Source organism: Anolis sagrei, chromosome 6 (genome assembly GCF_037176765.1).
Source record: "Anolis sagrei isolate rAnoSag1 chromosome 6, rAnoSag1.mat, whole genome shotgun sequence".
NCBI classification, from domain to species: domain Eukaryota; kingdom Metazoa; phylum Chordata; class Lepidosauria; order Squamata; family Dactyloidae; genus Anolis; species Anolis sagrei.
The window spans coordinates 5,316,003-5,342,249 of NC_090026.1; the positions used below are offsets into that span (position 1 = coordinate 5,316,003).

The 26,247-nt window shown below is 46.3% G+C and overlaps 1 protein-coding gene across 1 annotated transcript in view; it reads right to left on the minus strand.

Moving 5' to 3' along the window:
* The window catches only part of ZBTB4 (zinc finger and BTB domain containing 4), an 80,824-nt gene extending 66,693 nt beyond the window's left edge, over positions 1-14,131 (minus strand). Inside the window, exon 1 of the mRNA XM_060779852.2 lies at positions 13,810-14,131. The gene's annotated coding sequence lies outside the window, so the exon portion shown is untranslated. The remainder of the gene's footprint in view (positions 1-13,809) is intronic.
* Between the last annotated feature and the right edge of the window lie 12,116 nt (positions 14,132-26,247).

The following is a 26,247-nucleotide window of genomic DNA, read 5'->3' on the forward strand; positions in this document are numbered from 1 at the left end:
CCAGCAACTACAACTCCCAAATGACAAAATCAGTCCGTCCCTGAACCCCACCAGTGTTCAAATTTGGGCTTGTCAGGTATTAGTGCCAAATTTGGTCCGCTGAATGAAAATCCATCCTGCATATCAGATAGTTACACAACGATTCCTAACTGTAGCAAAATGACAGTTATGAAGTAGCAACGAAAATATTGTTATGGTTGGGGGTCACCACAACGTGAGGAACTGGATTGAGGGGTCGCGGCATTTGGAAGATGGAGAAACACTGACTTAGACTCTTAAATATTCCAGGAAAAGAGGCAGATGTTTATCCAACTTTGTGTACACATCACCTGTTGAATCTGTTGACTAGGGACATGTCTACACTGCAGAATTAATGCAGTTTGGCATCACTTTTAACTGCTGCAGCTGGGTGTGATAGACTCCAAGGAGTCATATTTTGATGAGGGACTGACTAAAGTGATTTGGAGAGAAGGATAAAGATCCTAAAAAAATTCCAGGATTCTATAGCAGTTAAAGTAGTGTCAAACCGCATTATTTCTACAGTGTAGATGCACCCTAGGCCTTGTTTCTGCCACAACGTTAGCTCCATCTAGATAGACAAACACACCCCCAGGGATACACATGAGTTTGCACAAACGCCTCACCAGATGACCACATTACATTGCACGGCCGCATATAAAACGCCCACACTTCTTTCTAAGCATGTGCATAACACAGAGCATTACGCACACAAAACGCCTCTCTCTCTCTCTCTCCGCAACACAATCAATTTGTTGTCTCGACTCGCGATTGCGTTTCCTCGCTGCCCGAATGCAGAGGTGGCTGCTATTCGAGGCTTGTTACTACACACAAGCTCTCCCCATCTTATCTGCATCGCGCATAAGCACACATCCCGTGGCTAGAACCTCAAGAGGTGTCGACGTTTTGGACGCCTCCGGCTCTGCGCATCCGTCTGAACGCGTAAAACCACGTCGGCGCAAAAGCAGGAGAAAAGAAGCCGTCGGGGAGGTTTCAGGGGCGTTTGAAGGGTACGCAAAGAGAAACGGCGAAGCCAAAAAGTCTGGGTCGAAAGGCAGAAAGGCGTCTACGAAGAACAAGGGCTGCCTGGGTATGGCAAGAGGTGCGAACAAAATGGGAAACAATTGAGGGTGTCAAAAAAGGGCCCGTGTATGAGACAAGGAGGCTACAACATGCCTTCTGCGTCATGTGAGAAAGAGAAGAGACACACAGGAAGCGTGAAGAAATTTGTCCTGCTTGGGGCGAGGCACAGTTTAGGGAAAAATACAGACAGAAGATTGGAAACTAAATCCGTGCGAGGAAGAAGCCCAAATAATTGCACTGGTGTGTCTAAACAGCTTTCTCAGCTTGGGGGTCAGGACCTCTGGAGGGGTCACAAGGGGGTGTCCGAGGGGTCACCACAGACCATCAGGAAACACAATATTTTCTGTTGATAATGGGAGTTTGGCCCAATTCTCCCTTTGGCAGGGTTCAGAATGCTCTTTGATTGTAGATGAACTATGAATTCCAGCAATTACAACTTCCAAATGTCAATGTCTGTTTCTCAACCTGTGGGTTAAGACCCTTGGGGGGGATGGGGTCACCAAAGACCATCAGGAAACACAGTATTTTCTGTTGGCCATGGGGGTTCTGTGTAGGAAAGTTTGCCCAATTTTATCATTGGTGGGGTTCAGAATGCTCTTGGACTGTAGGTGAACTATAAATCCCAGCAACTACAACTCCCAAATGTAAAGGCCTATTTTCCACAAACTCCACCAGTATTCACATTTGGGTATACTGAGTATTCGTGCCAACTTTAGTCCAGATCCATCATTGTTTGAGTCCACAGTGCTCTCTGATGTAGGTGGACTACAACTCCAAAACTCAAGGTCAATGTTCACCAAACTCTTCCATTATTTTCTGTTGGCCATGGAAGTTCTGTGTGCCAAGTTTGATTCAATTCTATTGTTGGTGGAGTTGATAACACACTTTGATTGTAGGTGAACTATAAATCCCAGCAACTACAACTCCCAAATGTAAAGGCCTATTTTCCACAAATTCCACCAGTGTTCACATTTGGGCATATTGAGTATTCATGCCAATTTTCGTCCAGATCCATTATTGTTTGAGTCCAGAGTGGTCTCTGGTTGTAGGTGAGCTACAACTCCAAAACTCAAGGTCAATGCCCACCAAACAGTATTTTCTGTTGATCATGGGAGTTCTGTGTGCCAAGTTTGGTTCAATTCCATCGTTGGTGGAGTTCGAAATGCTCTTTGATTGTAGGGGAACTGTAAATCCCAGCAACTACAACTTCCAAATGACAAAATCAATCCGCCCCCCAACCCCACCAATGTTCAAATTTGGGCGTATCGGATATTTGTGCCAAATGTGTTCCAGTGAATGAAAATACATCCTGCATATCAGATATTTAGATGACGATTCATAACAGGAGCAAAATGATACTTACGAAGTGGCAACGAAAATAATGTTATGATTGGGGGTCACCACAACATGAGGAATTATATTAAGGGGTCACAGCATTAGGAAGATGGAAACCACTGGTCTAAAGTGACAGAATACAAGCACAGCTAAAGGGCATCAAAAAGTAGTGTGGAGTAGAAGATGCTATGAGGAGATATGAGGGTAGACAGAACCAGATGCCAAAGCAAAACAATCATAGAATCATAAAATCAAAGAGTTGGAAGAGACCTCATGGGCCATCCAGTCCAACCAAGAAGCAGGAATATTGCATTCAAATCACCCCTGACAGATGACCATCCAGCCTCTATTTAAAAGCTTCCAAAGAAGGAGCCTCTACACTATTCTCCTATTGATGCAGGCCAAAATCCCATTGGCTTTTTGCCGCCACATCACATTGTTGGCTCATGTTTAACTTGTTGTCCACGAGGACTCCAAGACTCTCCAGGGCAGAGAGTTCCACTGCTGAACGGCTCTCACAGTCAGGAAGTTCTTCCTCATGTTCAGATGGAATCTCCTCTCTTGTAGTTTGAAGCCATTGTTCCATTGCATCCTAGTCTCCAGGGAAGCAGAAAACAAGCTTGCTCCCTCCTCCTCCCTGTGGCTTCCTCTCACATATTTATACATGGCTATCATATCCCCTCTCAGCCTCCTCTTCTTCAGGCTAAACATGCCCAGCTCCTTAAGCCGCTCCTCATAGGGCTTGTTCTCCAGACCCTTGGTCATTTTAGTCGCCCTCCTCTGGACACATTCCCGCTTGTCAATATCTCTGTTGAACTGTGGCGCCCAGAATTGGACACAATATTCCAGGTGTGGTCTAACCAAAGCGGAATAGACTTCCTTAGATCTAGGACCAAACTTGGCATGAATACTCAATAAGTGCAAATGTAAACACTGGTGGAGTTTGGGGAAAATAGACCTTGACATTTGGGAGTTGTAGTTGCTGGAATTTATAGTTCACCTGTTTCTATAAATAGTTTCTCCTCTAGAACATGGCCATATAGCCCGAAAAAACCCACAAGAACCTAGTGATTCCAGCCAAAGAGCATTCTGGAGTCCACCAATGATACAATTCGGCCAAACTTCCCACACAGAACCCCCATGGCCAACGGAATATGGTCTTTGGCGACCCCCCCCTGACGCCCCCACATGACCCCCCCCCAAGGGGTCCTGACCCCCAGGTGGAGAAACACTGATCTAGACACTATTCTCCTATTGATGCAGGCCAAAATCCCATTGGCTTTTTGCCGCCACATCACATTGTTGGCTCATGTTTAACTTGTTGTCCACGAGGACTCCAAGATCTAGGTTCTTGTGGGTTTTTTCGGGCTATATGGTCATGTTCTAGAGGCATTTTCTCCTCTAGAACATGGCCATATAGCCCGAAAAAACCCACAAGAACCTAGTGATTCCAGCCATGAAAGCCTTCGACAATACTCCAAGATCTTTTTCACACGTACTGCTCTCAAGCCAGGCAATCGCTCTCCAAAACCAAGTAAGAGAGGAAAACAAACAATGAGCGCCCTTAAAAATGGCTCCCTAGTATCTGGACAAGGTTGCAGTTCCAATTCCATGGTAGGTAGCAGAGGAAGGTGTGAGGTTTCCAGGTATCTGGTTGCAGAGAAACAACCAGCTGAGATGGCCTTGTGCCGTCAGCAGGACAAAACTCTTCCGAAGCTCCGGTTTCGTCTTAACATGGCTTCCGCAGGAAAAGTTGCTGCTGGCTTGTGCAACTAGCTGTGTTGCTCTTCCGTGGGGATTTTCTGCCTCGGGCGTGAAGACGTCTTAGGCGGGATCCCGACAAACTGTGGTTCGGAGGAGTGCTGCGGAGGAGAGGCACTGGGCCTGCCAAGGCGGCAAGTCTGCACCCGTGTGCCCCCCCCCCCAGCATGGGCATGCGCCCGTGACAGATGTGGGATGCAGCGAAGAGAATGAAAGCAGAAAAGGGAAAACAGCAGAGGAAATCTGAGGCAGAGGCGTGCGGGTCATGGTGGCTTACGCAGGGAACCGACGACGACGACGATGGAGAATTGCGAATTAACACAAAAGGCCCTGTTTATCCTGTGTGGAAACAGGCTATGCGCAGAGAGAGCAACGCAATAGCTATTTATGGGAGTGCTCGAGACGGCGAGGGAAGATAGGACGGCAGAGGAGAGCTTGGAGGAAATTATCGGAAGGAGGGCATCTGCGCCACTAATGAAGACTTCCCACCCCCCACCCCCCCAGAGTTGAAAAGCATGCGAAAATAAGATGCTGAGCATGTACAAACAGGGAAGCTGGCAATCCGGGTTGCGCAGAGTGTTTATCTGGATGCCACGCACAAGTATTGCCTGTTGATCCGTGTTTCTCAACCTTCCTAATGCCGTGACCTCTTAATGCAGTTCCTCATGTTGTGGTGACCCCCGACCAGAACATTGTTGTGGTGACCCCCAATCTAGAACATGGCCCTATAGCCCGAAAAAACCCATAAGAACCTAGTGATTCCAGCCATGAAAGCCTTCGACAAAGATAGAACATTATTTTGTTGCTACTTCATAACTGTTATGAATTGTAATGTAAACATCTGATATGCAAGATGTATTTTCATTCACTGGACCACATTTGGCACAAATACCTGATACGCCCAAAGCTGAATGCTGGTGAGGTTGGGGGGGGGGGGATTGATTTTGCCATTTGGAACTTGTAGTTGCTGGGATTTATAGTTCACTTACAATCAATGAGCATTTTGAACTCCGTCAATGATGGAATTGAACCAATCTTGGCACACAGAACTCCCATGACCAACAAAAAATACTAGAAGGGTTTGGAGGGCATTGACCTTGAGTTTTGGAGTTGTAGTTCACCTACATCCAGAAAGCACTGTGGACTCAAACAGTGATGGATCTGGGACAAACTTGGCATGAATCCTCAATATCCCAAACCCCACCAATGATGGAATTGAACCAATCTAGGCACACCAAACTCCCATGACCAACAGAAAATACTGGAAGGGTTTGAAGGGCGTCGACCTTGAATTTTGGAGTTGTAGTTCACCTACATCCAGAGAGCACTGTGGACTCAAACAATGATGGATCTGGACCAAACTTGGCACGAATACTCAATATGCCCAAATGTGAACACTGGTGGAGTTTGGAGAAAATAGGCCTTGATGTTTGGGAGTTGTAGTTCCTGGGATATATAGTTCACCTACAATCAAAGAGCGTCCTGAACCCAACCAATGATGGAATTGAACCAAACTTGGCACACAGAACTCCCACAACCAAGAGAAAATACTGGAAGGGTTTGGAGGGCATCGACCTTGAGTGTGGGAGTTGTAGTTCACCTAAATCCAGAAAGCACTGTAGATTCAAACAATGATGGATCTGAACCAAACTTGGCACAAATACTCAATATGCCCAAATGTGAACACTGGTGGAGTTTGGAGAAAATATACCTTGACATTTGGGAGTTGTAGTTGCTGGGATTTATAGTTCACCTACAATGAAAGAGCGTCCTGAACCCAACCAATGATGGAATTGAACCAAACTTGGCACACACAACCCCCATGACCAACAGAAAATACTGGAAGGGTTTGGAAGGCATAGACCTTGAGTTTTGGAGTTGTAGTTCACCTACATACAGAGAGCACTGTGGATTCAACAATGATGGATCTGGAACAAACTTGGCATGAATACTCAATATCCCCAAATGTGAACACTGGTGGAGTTTGGAGAAAATAGACCTTGACATTTGGGAGTTGTAGTTGCTGGAATTTATAGTTCACCTGCAATCAAAGAGCACCCTGAATCCCACCAATGAATGAATTGAACCAATCTTGGCACACAGAACTGCCATGAGCAAGAGAAAATAATTGAAAGTTTTGGTGGGCATCAACCTTGAGTGTGGGAGTTGTAGTTCACCTACATCCAGAGAGCACTGTGGACTCAAACAATGATGGATCTGGAGCAAACTTGGAAGGGTTCGGAGGGCATCGACCTTGAGTTTTGGAGTTGTAGTTCACCTACATCGAGAGCACTGTGGATTCAAACAATGATGGATCTGGACCAAACTTGGCACAAATACTCAGTATGCCCAAATGTGAACACTGCTAGAGTTTGGAGAAAATAGACCTTGACATTTGGGAGTTGTAATTGCTGGGATTTATAGTTCACCTACAATCAAAGAGCATTCTGAATGCCACCAATGATAGAATTGGGCCAAACTTCTCACACAGAACCACCATGACCAACAGAAAATACTGTCCCTTTTGATGGTCTTTAGCAACCCCCCTGACACCCCCTTGCGACCCCCTCAGGGGTCCCAACCTCCAAGTTTGAGAAAGGATGTCAAGGGAAGGGAGAGGTGGCGGGGTGGCTTGTTGATGGGATTTGGCAGAAATGTGGATGATGGAATATAGAATCATGGGGTCCCGACACCCAGGTTAGAAACATTGCTGTAGAAGACCAACTCCGGAAATGTGCCAGAGCCATATTGTCTGGCGTGAAGGGTATCTACCATGTTTATTCCCCCCCCCCCCCCAAAAAACAGACCTGGATAAGTCTGGCACAGAAAGCGAAATGCACAAAGGTAGCTCTCCGTCAAACGAGGTCACCCCCACAGGCTCCTGAGGTCCCTACTTCTACCTTTTGGCCTCGTTTTGTGGTGCTCCTCCCCATCAACTAAAATAAACCTACCTGGCCCCTCAAAAAGATACTACCTTTCCTTTGGGGAGCTCTTCTCCCACATTACCAAGAGATCCCAAGAACTGCAAATTATTTTTCTAACCACAGATATCCAGATCATCCCAACATATACAGAACTCCTTCCTAAAATAGCCGTGTCCCCGCTGCCCTGCCATTTTAGTCTTTGGTCCTACAACCATGTTGTTTTCCCTTCCGGCTTCGTGGAGGGAAACGCTCTTTGGTCTCCTGTTTCCATTTTGGGAAAAGAGCAGCTTTGATATGAAATAGTCCAGGGAGGAAAGGCTGCAACCTATTTTTTTTTTTAAAGGTAAGCAGTTGCCACTAAAGCAGCATTTCTCAACCTGGGGGTTGGGAACTCTAGATGGGTTAGGTTGTTGTAGGTTTTTTCGGGCTATATGGCCATGGTCTAGAGGCATTCTCTCCTGACGTTTCGCCTGCATCTATGGCAAGCATCCTCAGAGGATGCTTGCCATAGATGCAGGCAAAACGTCAGGAGAGAATGCCTCTAGACCATGGCCATATAGCCCGAAAAAACCTACAACAACCCAGTGATTCCAGCCGTGAAAGCCTTCGACAATACATCTAGATGGGTTGCAAGGGGGGTGTCAGAGGGGTCACCAAAGACCATCAGAAAACATAGTATTTTCTGTTGGTCATGGGTCTTCTGTGTGGGAAGTTCGGCCCAATTCTATCGTTGGTGGGGTTCAGAATGCTCTTTGATTGTAAGTGAACTATATAGCCCAAATGTCAAGGTCTATTTTCCCCAAACTCCACCAGTGTTTACATGTTGGCATATTGAGTATCCGTGCCAATTTTGGTCCAGATCCATCATTGTTTGAGTCCACAGTGCTCTCTGGATGTAGGTGAACTACAATTCCAAAACTCAAGGTCAATGCCCACCAAACCATTCCAGTGTTTTCTGTTGGTCATGGGAGTTCTCAGAATGCTATTTGATTGTAGGTGAGCTATAAATCCCAGCAACTAGAACTCCCAAATCTCAAGGTCTGTTTCCCCGCAAAGTCTACCAGTGTTCAGATTTGGACATATTGAGTATCCTGGTCCAGATCCATCATTGTTTGAATTCACAGTGCTCTCTGGATGTAGGAGAACTACAACTCCCAAACTCAAGGTCAATGCCCACCAAACCCTTCCAGTATTTTCTGTTGGTCATGAAAGTTCTGTATGGAAAGTTTGGCCCAGTTCGATTGGGGATCAGAATGCTCTTTGAGTGTAGGTGAACTATAAATCCCAGCAACTACAACTCCCAAATGCCAAGGACCATTTCCCCCATACTCCACCAGAGTTCACCTTTGGGTATATTGGGTATCCATGCCAAGTTTGGTCCAGATCCATCATTGTTTGAACTCACAGTGCTCTCTGGATGTAGGTGAACGACAACTCCCAAACTCAAGGTCAATGCCCATCAAACCCTAACGGTATTTTCTCTTGGTCATGGGAGTTCTGCGTGCCGAGTTTGGTTCAATTCGATCATTGGTGGAGTTCAGAATGCTCTTTGATTTTAGGTGAACTATAAATCCCAGCAACAACAACTCCTAAATGACAAAATCAATCCCCTTCCAATCCCACCAGTATTCAAATATTGAGTATTTATGCCAAATTCGGTCCAGTGAATGAAAATACATCCTGCATATCGGATGTTTACATTACGATTCAAAACAGGAGCAAAATTACAGTTGTGAAGTAGCAATGAAAATAATGTTATGGTTGGGGGTCACCACAACATGAGGAACTGTATTAAGGGGTCGCGGCATTAGGAAGGTTGAGAAACACTGCACTAAAGTCCCCAGGAAGGAGGCTTAAGCGGCTGAGGGGGAAAAGGAAGGGGCCTGAGGCTGTTAGGAATGGTGGGAGTTGGAGTTCAAAACACCTGGAGGGCCCAAGTTTGCCCAGGCCTGGCTCAACCCCATTCCTGAGAATCCCTGATCCAACCCTTGGTGCCAAAAGGACTTTGTGATCCTACCTTTTGGGATTGCGTATGAATACATCCAGAGCCTGTAGGTCAAAAGAAAGCCAACCCGGGATGCCCCAGGCTTTGATCCTGGAGGGGTCAAGCTCTGCCCCTCAAACCTCTTGCCATAAACATTTTAGAGGGGGATTCCTTCCAGGTAAGACGGAATCCAGAGAACTACATCACTCAGGGCTCGGTTCTTGGACTTCATGCCATCTATTTCAGAGATGACCAATTTCCTGCCTTGGGACCCTCAGGGGCCACATAGGACAACATCTGAAACTGTTCGAAGGAGTTTAAAATATCGAATTGATGAACTGTTTCATCTGGGTTGTTGTAGGTTTTTTTCGGGCTATATGGCCATGGTCTAGAGGCATTCTCTCCTGACATTTCGCCTGCATCTATGGCAAGCATCCTCAGAGGTAGCGAGGTCTGTTGGAACTAGGAAAAAGGCTTTATATATCTGTGGAAGGACCAGGGTGGGACAAAGGACTCTTGACTGCTGGAGCTAGGTGTGAATGTTTCAACTGACCACCTTGATTAGCATTTGATGGCCTGACAGTGCCTGGAGCAAACTTTTTGTTGAGAGTTGATTAGATGTCCTTGTTTGTTTTCTCTCTGTTGTTGTGCTGTTGTAATTTTTGAGTTTTTTTACTGTTTCATTTACTATAACGTTTTTAAAAACCACTGTTACAATTTAGTGTTTTTGGGTCGCTGTGAGTTTTCCAAGCTGTCTGGCCATGTTCCAGAAGCATTCTCTCCTGACGTTTCGCCTGCATCTATGGCAGGCATCCTCAGAGCTTGTGAGGTCTGTTGGAAACTAGGAAAATGGGATTTATATACCTATGCAATAATGTCCAAGGTGGGAGAAAGAACTCTTGTCCGTTTGAGGTAGGTGTGAATGTTGCAATTGGTCACCTTGATTGGCATTTAATGGCCTAGCAGTTTCAAAGTCTGGCTTCTTACTGCCTAGGGGAATCCTTGGTTGGGAGGAGATTATCTGGCCATGATTATTTGTTGTCTGGAAACAAGAAATAAACAAACTATCTCTGAGGATGCTTGCCATAGATGCAGGCAAAACGTCAGGAGAGAATGCCTCTAAACCATGGCCATACAGCTCGAAAAAACCTACAACAACCCAATAGACAAAGAGTTTCTTAGTTTCCAATTTTCCTAGTTTCCAACAGACCTCACAACCTCTGAGGATGCCTGCCATAGATGTGGGTGAAACGTCAGGAGAGAATGCGTCTGGAACACGGCCATACAGCCCGGAAAATGCACAACAACTCAGTGATTCCGGCCATTAAAGCCTTCGACAATATATTTTCAATTAATCACCTTGATTAGCATTGAAAAGCCTTGCAGTTTGAAGGCCTGACTGCTTCCTGCCTGGGGGACTCATTTTTTGGGAGGTGTTAGCTGGCCCTGATTGTTTCCTGTCTGGATTTCCCCTGTTTTCAGAGTGTTATTGTTTATTTGCTGTCCTAATTTTACAGATTTTTTAATGCTGGTAGCCAGATTTTGTTAACTTTCATGGTTCCCTCCTTGCCTAGTTTCCAACAGACCTCAGAACGTATTGTTGAAGACTTTCTTGGCTGGAATCACTGGGTTGTTGTGAGTTTTCCGGGCTGTCTGACCATGTTCCAGAAGTATTCTCTTCTGACGTTTCACCCAAATCTATGTCAGGCATCCTCAGAGGTTGTGAGGTTCTCAAAACCTCTGAGGATGCCTGACATAGGTGCAGATGAAGTGTCAGGAGAGAATGCTTCTGGAACATGGCCATAAAGCATGGAAAGCTTACAACAAGCCAGACCTCACAACCTCTGAGGATGCCTGCCATAGATGTAGGTGAAACGTCAGGAGAGAATGCTTCTGGAACATGGCCATAAAGCATGGAAAGCTTACAACAACCCAGCCCTCACAACCTCTGAGGATGCCTGGCACAGATGTGGGTGAAACGACAGGAGAGAATGCTTCTGGAACATGGCCATAAAGCATGGAAAACTTACAACAACCTAGACCTCATGACCTCTGAGGATGCATGCCATAGATGTAGGTGAAACATCAGGAGAGAATGCTTCTGGAACATGGCCATAAAGCATGGAAAGCTTACAACAACCCAGACCTCACAACCTCTGAGGATGCCTGGCACAGATGTGGGTGAAACGTCAGGAGAGAATGCTTCTGGAACATGGCCATAAAGCATGGAAAACGTACAACAACCCAGACCTCATGACCTCTGAGGATGCATGCCATAGATGTGGGTGAAACGTCAGGAGAGAATGCTTCTGGAACATAGCCATACAGCCCAGAAAACTCACAGCAACCCAGTTTTTTTTTGTCTTGAGAAACTGCAAGTCGCTTCTGGTGTGAGAGAATTGGCCGTCTGCAAGGACGTTGCCCAGGGGACACCCAGATGATTTGATGTTTTTATCATCCTTGTGGAGCCCCCGGTGGCACAGTGGGTTAAACCCTGTGCCGGCAGGACTGAAGACCGACAGGTCGCAGGTTTGAATTCGGGAGAGGTGGATGAGCTCCCTCTGTCAGCTCCAGCTCCTCATGCGGGGACATGAGAGAAGCCTCCCACAAGGATGGTAAAACATCAAAACATCCGGGCAACGTCCTTGCAGACGGCCAATTCTCTCACACCAGAAGCGACTTGCAGTTTCCCAAGTTGCTCCTGACACGACAAAAATCATCCTTGTGGGAGGCTTCTCTCATGTCCCCACAAATGATAAAGGGTCTGGAGAACAAGCCCTATGAGGAGCGGCTTAAGGAGCTGGGCATGTTTAGCCTGAAGAAGAGAAGGCTGAGAGGAGATATGATAGCCATGTATAAATATGTGAGATGAAGCCACAAGGAAGAGGGAGCAAGCTTGTTTTCTGCTTCCTTGGAGACTAGGACGCAATGGAACAATGGCTTCGAACTACAAGAAAGGAGATTCCATCTGAACATGAGGAAGAAATTCCTGACTGTGAGAGCCGTTCAGCAGTGGAACTCTCTGCCCCGGAGTGTGGTAGAGGCTCCTTCTTTGGAAGCTTTTAAAGAGAGGCTGGATGGCCATCTGTCAGGGGTGATTTGAATGCAATATTCCTGCTTCTTGGCAGAATGGGGTTGGACTGGATGGCCCAGGAGGTCTCTTCCAACTCTTTGATTCTATGATTCTATGATTCTAAGGGTTGTGTCAGCAACAATTTGGGTGCATCTGCGCCAGGCACAGGCCAACTCTGCCCTTCAGGTGTATTGGACTTCAACTCCCACAATTCCTAACAGCCTCAGTCCCTTTTCTTTTCAACAAGGGTTATGGGCCCAGTTGTGGAGTTCAACTCCCACAATTCCTAACAGCCTCAGGTCTGTTCCTTTTCAACAAAGGTTATGCACCCAATCACTGCTTCTTGGCAGAATGGGGTGGGAATGGATGGCCCAGGAGGTCTCTTCCAACTCTTTGATTCTATGATTCTATGAGGAGCTGGAGCTGACAGAGGGAGCTCATCCACCTCTCCCCGGATTTAAACCTTTGATCTGTCGGTCTTCAGGGGTTTAGGATGGTCCGGGAGGTCTCTTCCAACTCTTTGATTCTATGATTCTATATGAGGAGCTGGAGCTGACAGAGGGAGCTCATCCGCCTCTCCCCAGATTTGAACCTGCGATCTGTCGGTCTTCAGGGGTTTAACTCACTGCGCAACCCAGTGATTCCAGTCACGAACGCCTTCGACAACACCATTTAGTGTTTTTGAGTGCAGACTGTTTGGAAGAGCATGTTCACCAACACACAAAACAAAACCAAAAAGTAATCCAAGGATCTCGTCCTGGTTTTGAGAAATACTATGTTTTTGGGAAAGGAATGAGCGAGGGAAAGGGGATGTTTGAAAAAGTGATTAATCATCAGTCCTGCCTTCCAGGAGAGGAGGAGGAGGAGGGAGCTCTCCAAGAGCGAGCATCCAAAGGCAGGCAGGCGCAGGAGGGAATGCGTTGCAAGGGCCACAAACACAGAGACAACACACACAGGCTCTGGGGCCCCTTGGGATGAACTCTAGTAACCCCAACTCGCCCCACAGGAAGGAGGCTTGGCTTACCTTCCTGGATCCCAGGAGAGATCCTTTCCCAAGACCCCAGAGATTTCCAGATCCGCTCCCCAAATGCCCCACCCTTGGCGCCTTCCTTCCTTCCTTCCTTCCTTCCTTCCTTCTTTCCAAAGAGGAGAGGGACTTCTGCTCCCGGTGGGGCTGCCCCATACTTTCCCTTTCCGTGGGTCGTGGTCTCTCTCTCTCCGCCCTTGGCCCCACTTCCCTTGGGCTTCACCTTAAGCGCTTCTCCTGGCTCCGGGGGCCACTGGGCCCCAAATACGCAGCTGCATTTCCAAGCTGCCATAAGAAGCAGCAGCAGGAAGAGGAGGAGGAGGAGGAGGGCGGTGCGCGTTTGGCACCGAGAAGGGGGGACCTTGTTTCCCTTCCTCTCCTTCCTCCGGGACGCCTCTTTGGGGGTCGGGAGGGAAAGGGGCACGCAGAGGGGACCCCAAAGAAGGGGGAGGCAAGGGTTTGGTGGGGGACAGAGCCAAAGGGGGGCGCCCAGGCCGCGCGCAAAAAGGGGGCACGCAGGCAAAAGCGCCGTGCGTCAAAGCAAGCGCCCTGTTTTGGAGAGCGCGTTTGGAGGCTTTTTGGGGAGGCGTGGGGGGCTCCTTACCTGTGGGGTTCGGTCAGGGGGCGGCCCAAGATGGAGGCTCCTTCCTGCCCGGCCATTCATGCTCGCAGCCGGCTTGGCACGGGCCGTTTCTGCCTCTGCTCCACGATGGCGCTTCCTCAGCCCAGCCTCGCCGCCTTGGCTTCTGCTGCTTCTGCTGCTGCTTTGGCTGCCTTGGCGGCGGCTCTGGGCTTTGCCTCTGCTGCTGCTGCCGCTGCTCCTCTCGCCGCCTTCGCTTCGGCTGCCTCCCCCTCTGACATCATCGCTCGCCCCGTTCGCACGCAAGCCTGGCGCCCCAGGACCCACCGCCTGCCTGCCTGCCCTCCTGCCCCTTGGCCCTTCCAAGCCCCCAAAGACCTCTCCCTTCCTCCTTGCCCTTCTTTGCAAACGCCAGCCCTTTGGCACTGGGATAGAGTATTATTATAATACAGTCTTAGTTTGGAAAAAGCCAGGCGTAAACATGGTAGGCATGCAATGGGACCCGAGCATCCGCGGGTTTCGGTATCCGCGAATCCCTCTGCAATGCCAGAAATACAGCTTAATGGTGTGACATTGTTTGTTTATTTGTTTGTCCCCAGAGTATATTTCCCCACCTGTATATTTATGACCCCATTCCTTTAGAATCATAGAATCAGAGTTGGAAGAGACCTCCTGGGCCATCCAGTCCAACCCCATTCTGCCAAGAAGCAGGAATATTGCATTCAAATCACCCCTGACAGATGGCCATCCAGCCTCTGTTTCTCAACCTGAGAAGTCAAGACCCCGTGGGGAGGGGGTCACCAGGGGGGTGTCAGAAGGGTCACCAAAGACCACCGGAAAAAAACAGTATTTTCTGTTGGTCATGGGGGTTCTGTGTGGGATGTTTGGCCCAATTCCATCGTTGGTGGGGTACGAAATTCTCCATGATTGTAGGTGAACTATAAATCCCAGCAACTACAATTCCCTCATGGGCCATCCAGTCCAACCCCATTCTGCCAAGAAGCAGGAATATTGCATTCAAATCACCCCTGACAGATGGCCATCCAGCCTCTGTTTCAAAGCTTCCAAAGAAGGAGCCTCCACCACACTCTGGGGCAGAGAGTTCCACTGCTGAACGGCTCTCACAGTCAGGAAGTTCTTCCTCGTGTTCAGATGGAATCTCCTCTTTACGAGATTCTCCCCCACAAACAATCTGCTCCATCCCTATCTCATCCTGATTTTAGTATTTTTAGTATCTTGAGTTTTTATCTTGCACATGCTTCAGACTCATGACCTCTTGGTAGTGATTTCATGCAGCAGCTACTAACTATTATTATTATTATTATTATTAAGATATTGTCGAAGGCTTTCATGGCTGGAATCACCAGGTTCTTGTAGGTTTTTTCGGGCTATAGGGCCATGTTCTAGAGGCATTTCTCCTGACGTTTCGCCTGCATCTATGGCAAGCATCCTCAGAGGTAGTGAGGTCTGTTGGAAATAGGACAATGGGTTTATATATCTGTGGAATGACTGGGGTGGGGCAAAGAGCCCTTCTCTGCTGGAGCTAGGTGTGAATGTTTCAGCTGACCACCTTCATTAGCATTTGAAGGCCTGGCTGAGCCTGGGAAAATGTTTTGTTGAGAGGTGTTAAGATGTGCCTGGTGGTTTCCTCTCTGTTGTTGTGCTGTTCTAATTTTAGAGTTTTTTAATACTGGTAGCCAGATTTTGTTCATTTTCATGGTCTCTTCCTTTCTGTTGAAATTGTCCACATGCTTCTTGTGAATTTCAATGGCTTCTCTGTGTAGTCTGACATGGTGGTTGTTGGTGTGGTCCAGCATTTCTGTGTTCTCAAATAATATGTTCATCAGGTGCTCTGCTATGGCTGACTTCTCTGGCTGAAGTAGTCTGCAGTGCCTTTCATGTCCTTGATTCGTGTTTGGGCGCTGCGTTTGGTGGTCCCTATGTAGACTTGTCCACAGCTGCATGGTACACGGTAGACTCCTGCTGAGGTGTCCAGCCTCTATTTAAAAGCTTCCAAAGAAGGAGCCTCCACCACACTCCCTCCAGGGCAGAGAGTTCCACTGCTGAACGGCTCTCACAGTCAGGAAGTTCTTCCTCGTGTTCAGATGGAATCTCCTCTTTACGAGATTCTCCCCCACAAACAATCTGCTCCATCCCTATCTCATCCTGATTTTAGTATTTTTACTATCTTAAGTTTTTATCTTGCACATGCTTCAGACTCATGACCTCTTGGTAGTGATTTCATGCAGCAGCTACTAACTATTATTATTATTATTAACTTTATTTGTACCCAGCTAGCATCTCCCGAAGGACTCGATGCGGCTTACAAAGGCCAAGGCCTCAACACACATATAACAATACAAAACCTAAAGCAAATTAAAAATAATTAAAGCAATATAAACGATAAACAATACACTAAGACACAATAAAACTGGGCCGGGCCAGAGTAATGGGTACAAGATTAAAAGTGCTGATGTGACAGGAGGTATGTAGGATTATAGGGCAAGTGCAGAGTGCGATGTGCAGCAATCTTAGTTCTAATAAAGTGCTTCTGGGACTTGGTATTGGAGATTTCCTATTCTGGGAAGGCACATCAGAACAGCCAGGTCTTCAAGTTCTTTCTGAAGACTGCCAGTGTAGGGGCCTGTCTAAGATCTTTGGGGAGAGTGTTCCAGAGTCGGGGGGCCACCACAGAAAAGGCCCTGTCTCGTGTCCCCACCAAACACGCTTGCGACGCAGGCGGGATCCCGAGCAGGGCTTCTCCGGATGACTGAAGTGAACGCGTGGGTTCGTAGACGGAGATGCGGTCATGCAGGTAGGCTGGTCCCAAACCGTTCAGGGCTTTGTAGGTAAGTACCTGCACCTTGAATTGGGCTCGGAAAATAAACGGCAGCCAGTGGAGCTCCCTGAACAGGAGGGTTGACCTCCCTCTGTAAGGGGCCCCAGTTAACATCCTGGCCGCTGCCCGTTGGACCAGTTGGAACTTCCGAGCCGTTTTCAAGGGCAGCCCCACGTAGAGCGCATTACAGTAGTCCAATCTGGAGGTGACCAAGGCATGGATTTATTTATTTGTCCCCAGAGTATATTCCCCACCTGTATATTTATGACGAGATTCCCCCCCACAAACAATCTGCTCCATCCCTATCTCATCCTGATTTTAGTATTTTTAGTATCTTAAGTTTTTATCTTGCACATGCTTCAGACTCATGACCTCTTGGTAGTGATTTCATGCAGCGGCTACTAACTAGCTGCGCCACAGCCCGGTCTAGTTAGAAAATATTGACAATTTCCGCTCCCTTGGCAGCCATCTCTCCACAAGAGTCAAAATTGGCACTGAAACACAACACCGCCTGAGCTCTGCGAGTACAGCATTCTTCCGAATGAAGCAGAGAGTGTTTGAGGATTGGGACAACTGTAGAGATACCAAGGTGCTTGTTTATAAACCCACTACCTAGCTGTACCTGGCCGCAGGTTGCTGTGGCCCTCAGAAAACAGAGGTATTTCAGGCATGAAACAGGGAAGAAAAATAAAGGGAGGAAGGGAGGGAAGGGAGGAAGGAAGCAACAGTGTTAAGCGGTATTAAACAGTGTTATTTTAATATCGAGATAAATGCTTTTAATGTTTATGTATGCATATAATTAATTCATTATATGAAGAAGAGAAGGCTAAGAGGAGAGGAATATGTGAGATGAAATATGTGAGAGGAAGTCATAGTATTGTTACGGTATTCCCTCTTTGTCTTTTGCACTTGAAGCAGTTTTCAAGTGCACTGCCTGAATATCAAGCAAAAGGTGGGTGCTAGAAATAATATCATACGAAAGCTGACTGGCACAACCTGGGGATCACAACCAGACACAGTGAAGACATCCGCCCTTGCGCTATGCTACTCTGCTGCTGAGTATGCATGCCCCGTGTGGAACACATCTCACCACACTAAAACAGTAGATCTGGCTCTTAATGAGACATGCCGCATTATCACGGAGTGCCTGCGCTCTACACCACTGGAGAAATTACACTGCTTAGCTGGTATTGCACCATCTGATATCCGCCGGGAAGTAGCAGCCAATAGTGAAAGGACCAAGGCAGAGCCATCTCCAGCTCATCCCCTGTTTGGGTTTCAGCCAGGACGTCAACAACTTACATCTAGAAATAGTTTTCTAAGATCTACAGAGACACTAGCTGGGACACCTCAGCAAGCGAGAGTCCAAAAGTGGCAGGCTCAAACCCAAAACCTCAATCAATGGCTGATACCAAATGAGAGACTCCCCCCTGGGCACACAGAAGACTGAGCGATTTGGAAGACGCTGAACAGACTGCGTTCGGACACCATGAGATGCAAAGCCAATCTTAAGAAATGAGGCCACAAAGTGGAATCCACGACATGTGAGTGTGGAGAAGAGCAAACTACAGACCATCTTCTGTGATGCAACCTGAGCCCTGCCACATGCACCATGGAGGACCTCCTTGCAGCAACACCAGAGGCACTCCAAGTGGCCAGATCCTGCTCAAAGGACATTTAATCAACTACCAAGCTTGCAAACTCTGTGTTTTCTTTGTTTGTTAAAAATGTAATACAAATGTCTGGTTGCTCCTGACACGATAAATAAATAAGTAAAGCAGTTTTCAAGTATTGACTTCCCTCAATGTTGGTTCTTGACTGCCTTTCCCATCATCTGCCAGGGCATGTTTCTCTTCTTCTGCCATTTCTTCCACTTGCAGAAGCCCTCTCTCTGCCTCCTGATTTCCTGGGCAGGTAAAGTCTGTCGACATCACTACACGGGTGTCATGAGTAGTGGATTGTCCCCAGTTGCCTTGTTTTTCTGTCCAGATCCTCCAGCTTTGCTTGCGTCCACTTCACAATTCCAGCCGTGTATCTGATGACGGGGATGGCCCAGGTGCTGATAGGCTCGATCATATTTCCGCCATTTAATTTGCTCTTCAGAATTTTTCTGACCCTTTGGACATATTCTTTTTCACATGTCCGTGCTTGATATTGTCCAGCTGTGGTATGCTCAGATGTTGTTGTTGTTCTTTATTCCTGCCCCACTTTTTCTCTCCATGAGGAAACTCAAAGCAACTTCGAAAGCATTTCAGTAATTTAAAAATATGCAAAAATGAGAGGTTTAAGTCATCAGTAATAATGGAAAGGATCCCAAACATCCTTCTCTTTGGAGAGTGAGGGCTATTATTAATTATCTCACACCAGAAGCGACTTGCAATTTCACAAGTCGCTCCTGACACGACCAAAAAAAAAAAAAAACCCAAATCTGGAGTTTTTGGAAATATAAACAAGATTTATTTTATTATTTTATTTGCTTTTATTTACAGTATTTATATTCCACCCTTCTGACCCCGCAGGAGACCCGGGGCAAATTACAATGCACATATACATGGCAAACATTCAATGCCATTTAGACATACAACACATATAGACAGACACAGAGGCAATTTAACATTCCCGCTTTTTCTGGCTTCATGAGGGTATGCTTGGTTCCGGCCACAGGGAGAGCTGCCGCTTCACTGTCCACTTGTGACACCGGATTTTTTGATGGAGTGCTTCCTCATTCTTCTGCATGCTGCTAGAAGTTTTTATGGTGTCATAAATTAGCTAAATTAGCCTCCCCTGCATAAAGCGGTACCTAAATTTCCTACTTGACAGATTTCTTTTTTAATGTCAGGAGTGACTTGAGAAACTGCAAGTTGCTTCTGGTGTGAGAGAATTGGCTGTCTGCAGGGATGTTGCCCAGGGGATGCCTGGATGTTTTGATATTTTACCATCCTTGTGGGAGGCTTCTGTCATGTCCCCACATTTTATTTATTTATTTACTTTGCTTGTATACCACAATTTCTCAGCCTTGTAGGCGACTCAACGCGGTTTACAACAAGAGCAAAAGTCAATCCAACAGCATACAAAATTTAAAAATCATTAACAGCATAATATACAAAATGACACATCAATAACAACACATTAACGTCTCGTAACTAGAATCGTGATCCAATTCGTCTTCCATAATTCCGTTTCCTATATTCATCATGTACATTGCATTGTTCAACCAAACGCCTGTTCGAACAGCCAGGTTTTTAGTTTTCTTCGAAACACCATTAACAAAGGGGCTGATCTAATGTCCATGGGAAGGGCGTTCCACAGCCGAGGGGCCACCACAGAAAAGGCCCTGTCCCTCATCCCCGCCAGCCGTGCCTGTGATGCAGGCGGGATCGAGAGCAGGGCCTCCCCAGAAGATCTTAGAATCCTGGTGGGTTCATAAGCAGAGATACGTTCGGATAGGTAGCTTGGGCCAGAACCGTTTAGGGCTTTAAAGGCCAACGCCAGCACTTTGAAATGGGCCCGGTAGCAAATCGGCAGCCAGTGGAGCTGGTGCAGCAGAGGAGTTGTATGCTCCCTGCGCATGAGAAGCTGGAGCTGACAGAGGGAGCTCATCTGCGCTCTCCCCAGATTCGAACCTGTGACCTGTCGGTTTTCAGTCCTGCCAGCACAAGGGTTTAACCCACTGCGCCATTGGGGTCTCCTTACTTGACAGATGCAACTGTCTTTTGGGCTGCATAGGTCAACAGTAAGCTAGACTATTAATGGTTGGGAGCTTACTCTGACCCGGGCTGGCTTTGAACTCACGACCTCTTGGTCAGTAGTGATTTAATGCAGCTGACTACTAACTAGCTGTGCCACAGCCCGGTCCTTGGAAGTAAACATCCCCCACAAAGTGCTGTGTTGCAATTCATGATAACCCAGAAGCAATGCTCACTGAATTCTCGTGGTTCTCAGTCCTAGAAACCCCATAATGGGGTTTGCCATAAGTGAGAAAAGACTTGAAGGAACACATCAGCAACAACAACACGGGTTGCATCTAAAACGGCACACACAGATTTGATCAACAAGTCTTCTCCTCCATAGATTCAATTAACAAGTCTTCTCATCCATCCCAAATTCTACTACTTCATTCCAGATGCAAGGCAGCTGTGGTTAGATATCATCATCATCATCATCGTCATCATCATCATCGTCATCATACCACTTTAATCTCTTTATTAAGTGCAGGTGAAAGGCTGTGACTCAGGATAGCTTTGATATTCTTGACAGTAGATCTAGCAGCACAGATTCCAGGTCTTCTGCCCGAAGAGCATTTCCAAAACGCACAAACGACTGCGCCAGCCTCGTCTCGAAAGCGATTTCCTGCAGAAAGCCGAGCAAAATTGAAACTCGCAGCTCTGGTAAGCGCGCAAATGTGCCAGCCACAATGGAAAACGAAATATAGGCCGGCAGCAGTGCGTTATTGTCTCGGCCCTGCTGCGCATAAAGAGCGTGCCTCGCTGCCAGTCCTCAAACTGGGTTCGGTGCCACGGCCAAACCTCTCCTCTTTTCCAAATCACAAGACTTCCGCAGGAGATGTGCCAAAGCCTGCGCCTGCCCGTTTCCGCTGCCTTTCCTTAGCTGGCGTTTTCAGATGATCTATTATGCACAAGGAATCATTCAGATCCAGGCAGCTTTGCAGCTCCGCTGTCTAATGACAGAAGCACAGGATGGCAGCGCTTTGGAGACAAGGGAGGCTCCTGGATTTGAACAGACAACTTAGCAGCTTTTGTCAAGCGCAGGAATGGGGCAAGTCTGGCCCTGGAGCCATAAGTGGTCCTTGAACCTTCCACAATGTCTCTGTTCTGCCCTTTTGCTGGCCAAGAAAATTAATTGCCTGTCTTGGTGTGCATCTACACTGTAGATTTATTGCAGTTTGGTAAAACAACAGCACTCTTTGGCAGAGAAGACTAAAGACCTCTCCAAATTATAGCTCCCATGTGTTGTCGAAGGCTTTCATGGCCTGAATCACTGAGTTACTGTGAGTTTTCCAGGCTGTATAGTCATGTTCCAGAAGCATTGTCTTCTGACTGGGTTGTTGTAGGTTTTTCGGGTTATCTGGCCATATTCTAGAACAGTGTTTCTCAACCTTCCTAATGCCGCAACCTTTTAATATAGTTCCTCATGCTGTGGTGACTCCCAACCATAAAATTATGTTCGTTGCTACTTCATAACTCTAATTTTGCTACTGTTACGAATCGTAATGTAAATATCTGATATGCAGGATGTATTTTCATTCACTGGATCAAATTTGGCACAAATACCCGATACGTCCAAATTTGTATACTGGTATGTGTTTCGCGGGAGATTGATTTTGTCATTTGGGAGTTGTAGTTGCTAAGATTTATAGTTCACCTACAATCAAAGAGTATTCTGAACACCACCAATGATGGAATTGAACCAAACTTGGCACACAGAACTCCCATGACAAACAGAAAATACTGGAAGGTTTAGTGGGCATTGACCTTGAGTTTTGAAGTTGTAGTTCACCTACATCCAGAGATCTGGACCAAACTCAATATGCCCAAATATGAACACTGGAGGAAATAGGCAATAAATGAGCATTCTGTACCCCACCAATGATAGAATTAGTCCAAACTTCCCACACAGAACCCCCATGACCAACAGAAAACACTATTTCCTGATGGTCTTTAGTGACCCCTGTTGCATCCCAGTTCAAGAAACGAGACCATAAGATTAAATCCACCACACTGGACTGTAGGAAAAGCAATCCTTGTTTATTGATGAAAAATTGGTTACAAAAGAAAGGTAAATGCAAAGTCAAAAAGCCACAGAAAAACACAGCAGTCAGTAGAATCTCTGAACTTGAGCAAAATTTCAAAAGCCACAATACAAGAACCAGGAACCTGTTAGTATTTTACTAACCATGAACTTGATAACTAAGCCTCTGGGATTACCGGCCATGAAACACAGGAATTCTGCCAAGGCACAGCCACAGTCCCAAACGTTGCTTGATCTAAAGAGGCACCGGCAGGAGGCCTCTTAAACCAAAGAAGCTATTCTTTGAAACGCCCCTTGACTTTGACGTCTGGGGCTATTTCTCCTGTAAACGATGTGACCTTCGTAGAAACTAGGAAACATTTCTGTCTCTAACTATCTGTTCTCTTTGGTCCTCATTAAAAACCCCAGGTGGAGAGATATCACGGCTAGTGATATCACGGCTAACTTCCAAAACATTTTCCTCCAGCTGTTGAGTTTCATTTTCATCCCCGCTGACCTCTGCATCAACAACAGATTCCACACTGTCAGGGTCAGGGAGAGCTTGCTCAGTTGGAAAAATTATCAGAGAATCATGTTCACACAGATTAGGATCAGGCTGAACCCCAACAACCCCTCAACCCCAGGTTGAGAAACACTGTTCTAGAAGCATTCTCTCCTGACATTTTGCCTGCATCTGGGTCAAGCCATTGGGTGAGATTATCCAGAGTTTTGGAGTTTGATGCCATCTGTATGCAGATGACATCCAGCTCTATTATTCCTTTCCACCAGATGCTCAGGAGGCTGTCCAGGTCATGAACCACTGCCTGACCACTGTGACAATCTGGATGAGGGCGAACAAACTGAAGTCGAATCCTGACAAGACAGAGGTCCTCCTGGTCAGTCGCAAGGCCGAACAGGGTATAGGGTTACAGCCTGTGCTGGATGAGGTTACACTCCCCTTGAAGGCACAGGTTCACAGCTTGGGAGTCCTCTTGGACTCATCGCTGAGCCTGGATCCTCAGGTTGCAGCAGTGGCCAGGGCTGCGTTTGCACAATCAAAACTTGTGCACCAGCTGTGCCCATACCTTGGGAAGTCAGACTTGGCCACGGTGGTCCATGCTCTCGTTACATCCAGGATAGATTACTGCAATGTGCTCTATGTGGGGTTGCCTTTGAAGATGGTTCGGAAGCTTCAAATAGTCCAATGAGAGGCAGCCAGGTTAATAACCGGAGCAGCATACAGGGAGCACACAACTCCCATGTTACGTCAGCTCCATTGGCTGCCTGTTTGCTACCGGACACAATTCAAAGTGCTGGCTTTGGCCTATAAAGCCCTAAATGGCCCCGGGCCAGTTGACCTGTCTGAACGCATCTCCCTTTATGAACCACTGCGGAAACTAAGATCTTCTGGGGAGGCCCTACTCTTGGTCCTGCCACCATCACAGGCACGTTTGGTGGGGTTGAGAGACAGGGCCTTCTCAGTGATTGCCCCCTGGTTATGGAACTCCCTTCCTGACAATATTAGACCAGCCCCCTCCCTCCTGTCCTTCAGAAGGATGGTGAAGACCTGACTGTGGGACCAAGCCTTTGGGGCAGTGCAATGAGGCAAAATGGTGTCCTGAGAGTGTTTCTAAGCAACTTTTAATGTGAGTATAAGTGATTTTAATGTTTATATATATTTATGGTTTTATGTACCGGCATTGAATGTTTGCCGTATATATGTTGTGCTCTGCCCTGAGTCCCCTGCGGGCTGAGAAGGGCAGAATGTAAATGTTTGAAACAAACAAATAAATAAATAAGCATCCTCAGAGGTTGTGAGGATGCTTGCCACAGATGTAGGCGAAACGTCAGGAGAGAATGCTTCTAGAACATGGCCATGCAATTTGAAAAACCTACAACAACCCAGTGATTCTGGCCATGAAAAACTTCAACAATTATCTTCTGACATTTCTCCCACATCTATGGCAGGCATCCATATGACTCTATATCCCATGACTCTATATCAGGCATGGTCAAACTTCGGCCCTCCAGGTATTTTGGACTTCAAAAATAAAACAAATATCCGGCCTCAGTCATTGATTGAGATTCTGGGTTTTAGCCTGCCACTTTTGGACTCTTGCTTGCTGAAGTGTTCCTGCGAGTCTCTCTGTAGATCTTAGGAAGCTGTTTCTTGATTTAAGGCATTGGCATGATGGTTGATACACAAACAGAGGATGCAACATGCACCCAAATTTAGTTGTTAGTTTGTTGGATGGGGAAAATGATGGGGGGGGGGGGGGGAATAGTATGAGGTTATTGTTTCTTATTTTAGCACCTGCGTTTTGTTCTGTTTCATTTCTTGTGAAGATAAAATATATAAAACAAAATAAATAAAAATAAAACAAATATCCGCCTTGAGTCATTGATTGAGGTTCCGGTTTTTATCCTGCCACTTTTGGACTCTTGCTTGCTGAAGTGTTCCTGCAAGCCTCTCTGTAGATCTTAGGAAGCTGTTTCTTGATTTAAGGCATTGGCATGATGGTTGATACACAAACAGAGGATGCAACATGCACCCAAATTTAGTTGTTAGTTTGTTGGATGGGGAAAATGATGGGGGGGGGGGGGGGAATAGTATGAGGTTATTGTTTCTTATTTTAGCACCTGCGTTTTGTTCTGTTTCATTTCTTGTGAAGATAAAATATATAAAACAAAATAAATAAAAATAAAACAAATATCCGCCTTGAGTCATTGATTGAGGTTCCGGTTTTTATCCTGCCACTTTTGGACTCTTGCTTGCTGAAGTGTTCCTGCAAGCCTCTCTGTAGATCTTAGGAAGCTATTTCTGGATTTAAGGCATTGGCATGCTGGCTGATACACAAACAGAGGATGCAACATGCATCCAAATTTAGTTGTTAGTTTGTTGGATGGGGAAAATGATGGGGGGGGGGAATAGTATGAGGTTATTGTTTCTTATTTCAGCACCTGCGTTTTGTTTTGTTTCATTTCTTGTAAAAATAAAATATATAAAACAAAATAAATAAAAATAAAACAACTATCCGCCCTGAGTCATTGATTGAAATTCCGGTTTTTATCCTGCCACTTTTGGACTCTTGCTTGCTGAAGTGTTCCTGTGAGTCTCTCTGTAGATCTTAGGAAGCTATTTCTTGATTTAAGGCATTGGCATGCTGGCTGATTCACAAACAGAGAATGCAGCATGCACCCAAATTTAGTTGTTAGTTTGTGGGATGGGGAAAATGATGGGGTGGGAATAGTACGAGGTTATTGTTTCTTATTTTAGCGCCTGCGTTTTGTTCTGTTTCATTTCTTGTAAAAACAAAATATATAAAACAAAATTAATAAAAATAAAACAAATATCCGGCCTGAGTCATTGATTGAGGTCCCGGGTTTTGGCCTGCCACTATTGGACTCTTGCTTGCTGAAGTGTTCCTGTGAGTCTCTCTGTAGATCTTAGGAGGCTATTTCTTGATTTAAGGCATTGGCATGCTGGCTGATACACAAACAGAGGATGCAACATACACCCAAATTTAGTTGTTAGTTTGTGGGATGGGGAAAATGATGGGGTGGGAATAGTACGAGGTTATTGTTTCTTATTTTAGCACCTGTGTTTTGTTCTGTTTCATTTCTTGTAAAAATAAAATATATAAAACAAAATAAATAAAAATAAAACAAATATCCAGCCTCTGTCATTGATTGAGGTTCCGGGTTTTAGCCTGCCACTTTTGGACTCTTGCTTGCTGAAGTGTTCCTGCAAGCCTCTCTGTAGATCTTAGGAAGCTATTTCTGGATTTAAGGCATTGACATGCTGGCTGATACACAAACAGAGGGTGCAACATGCACCCAAATTTAGTTGTTAGTTTGTGGGATGGGGAAAATGA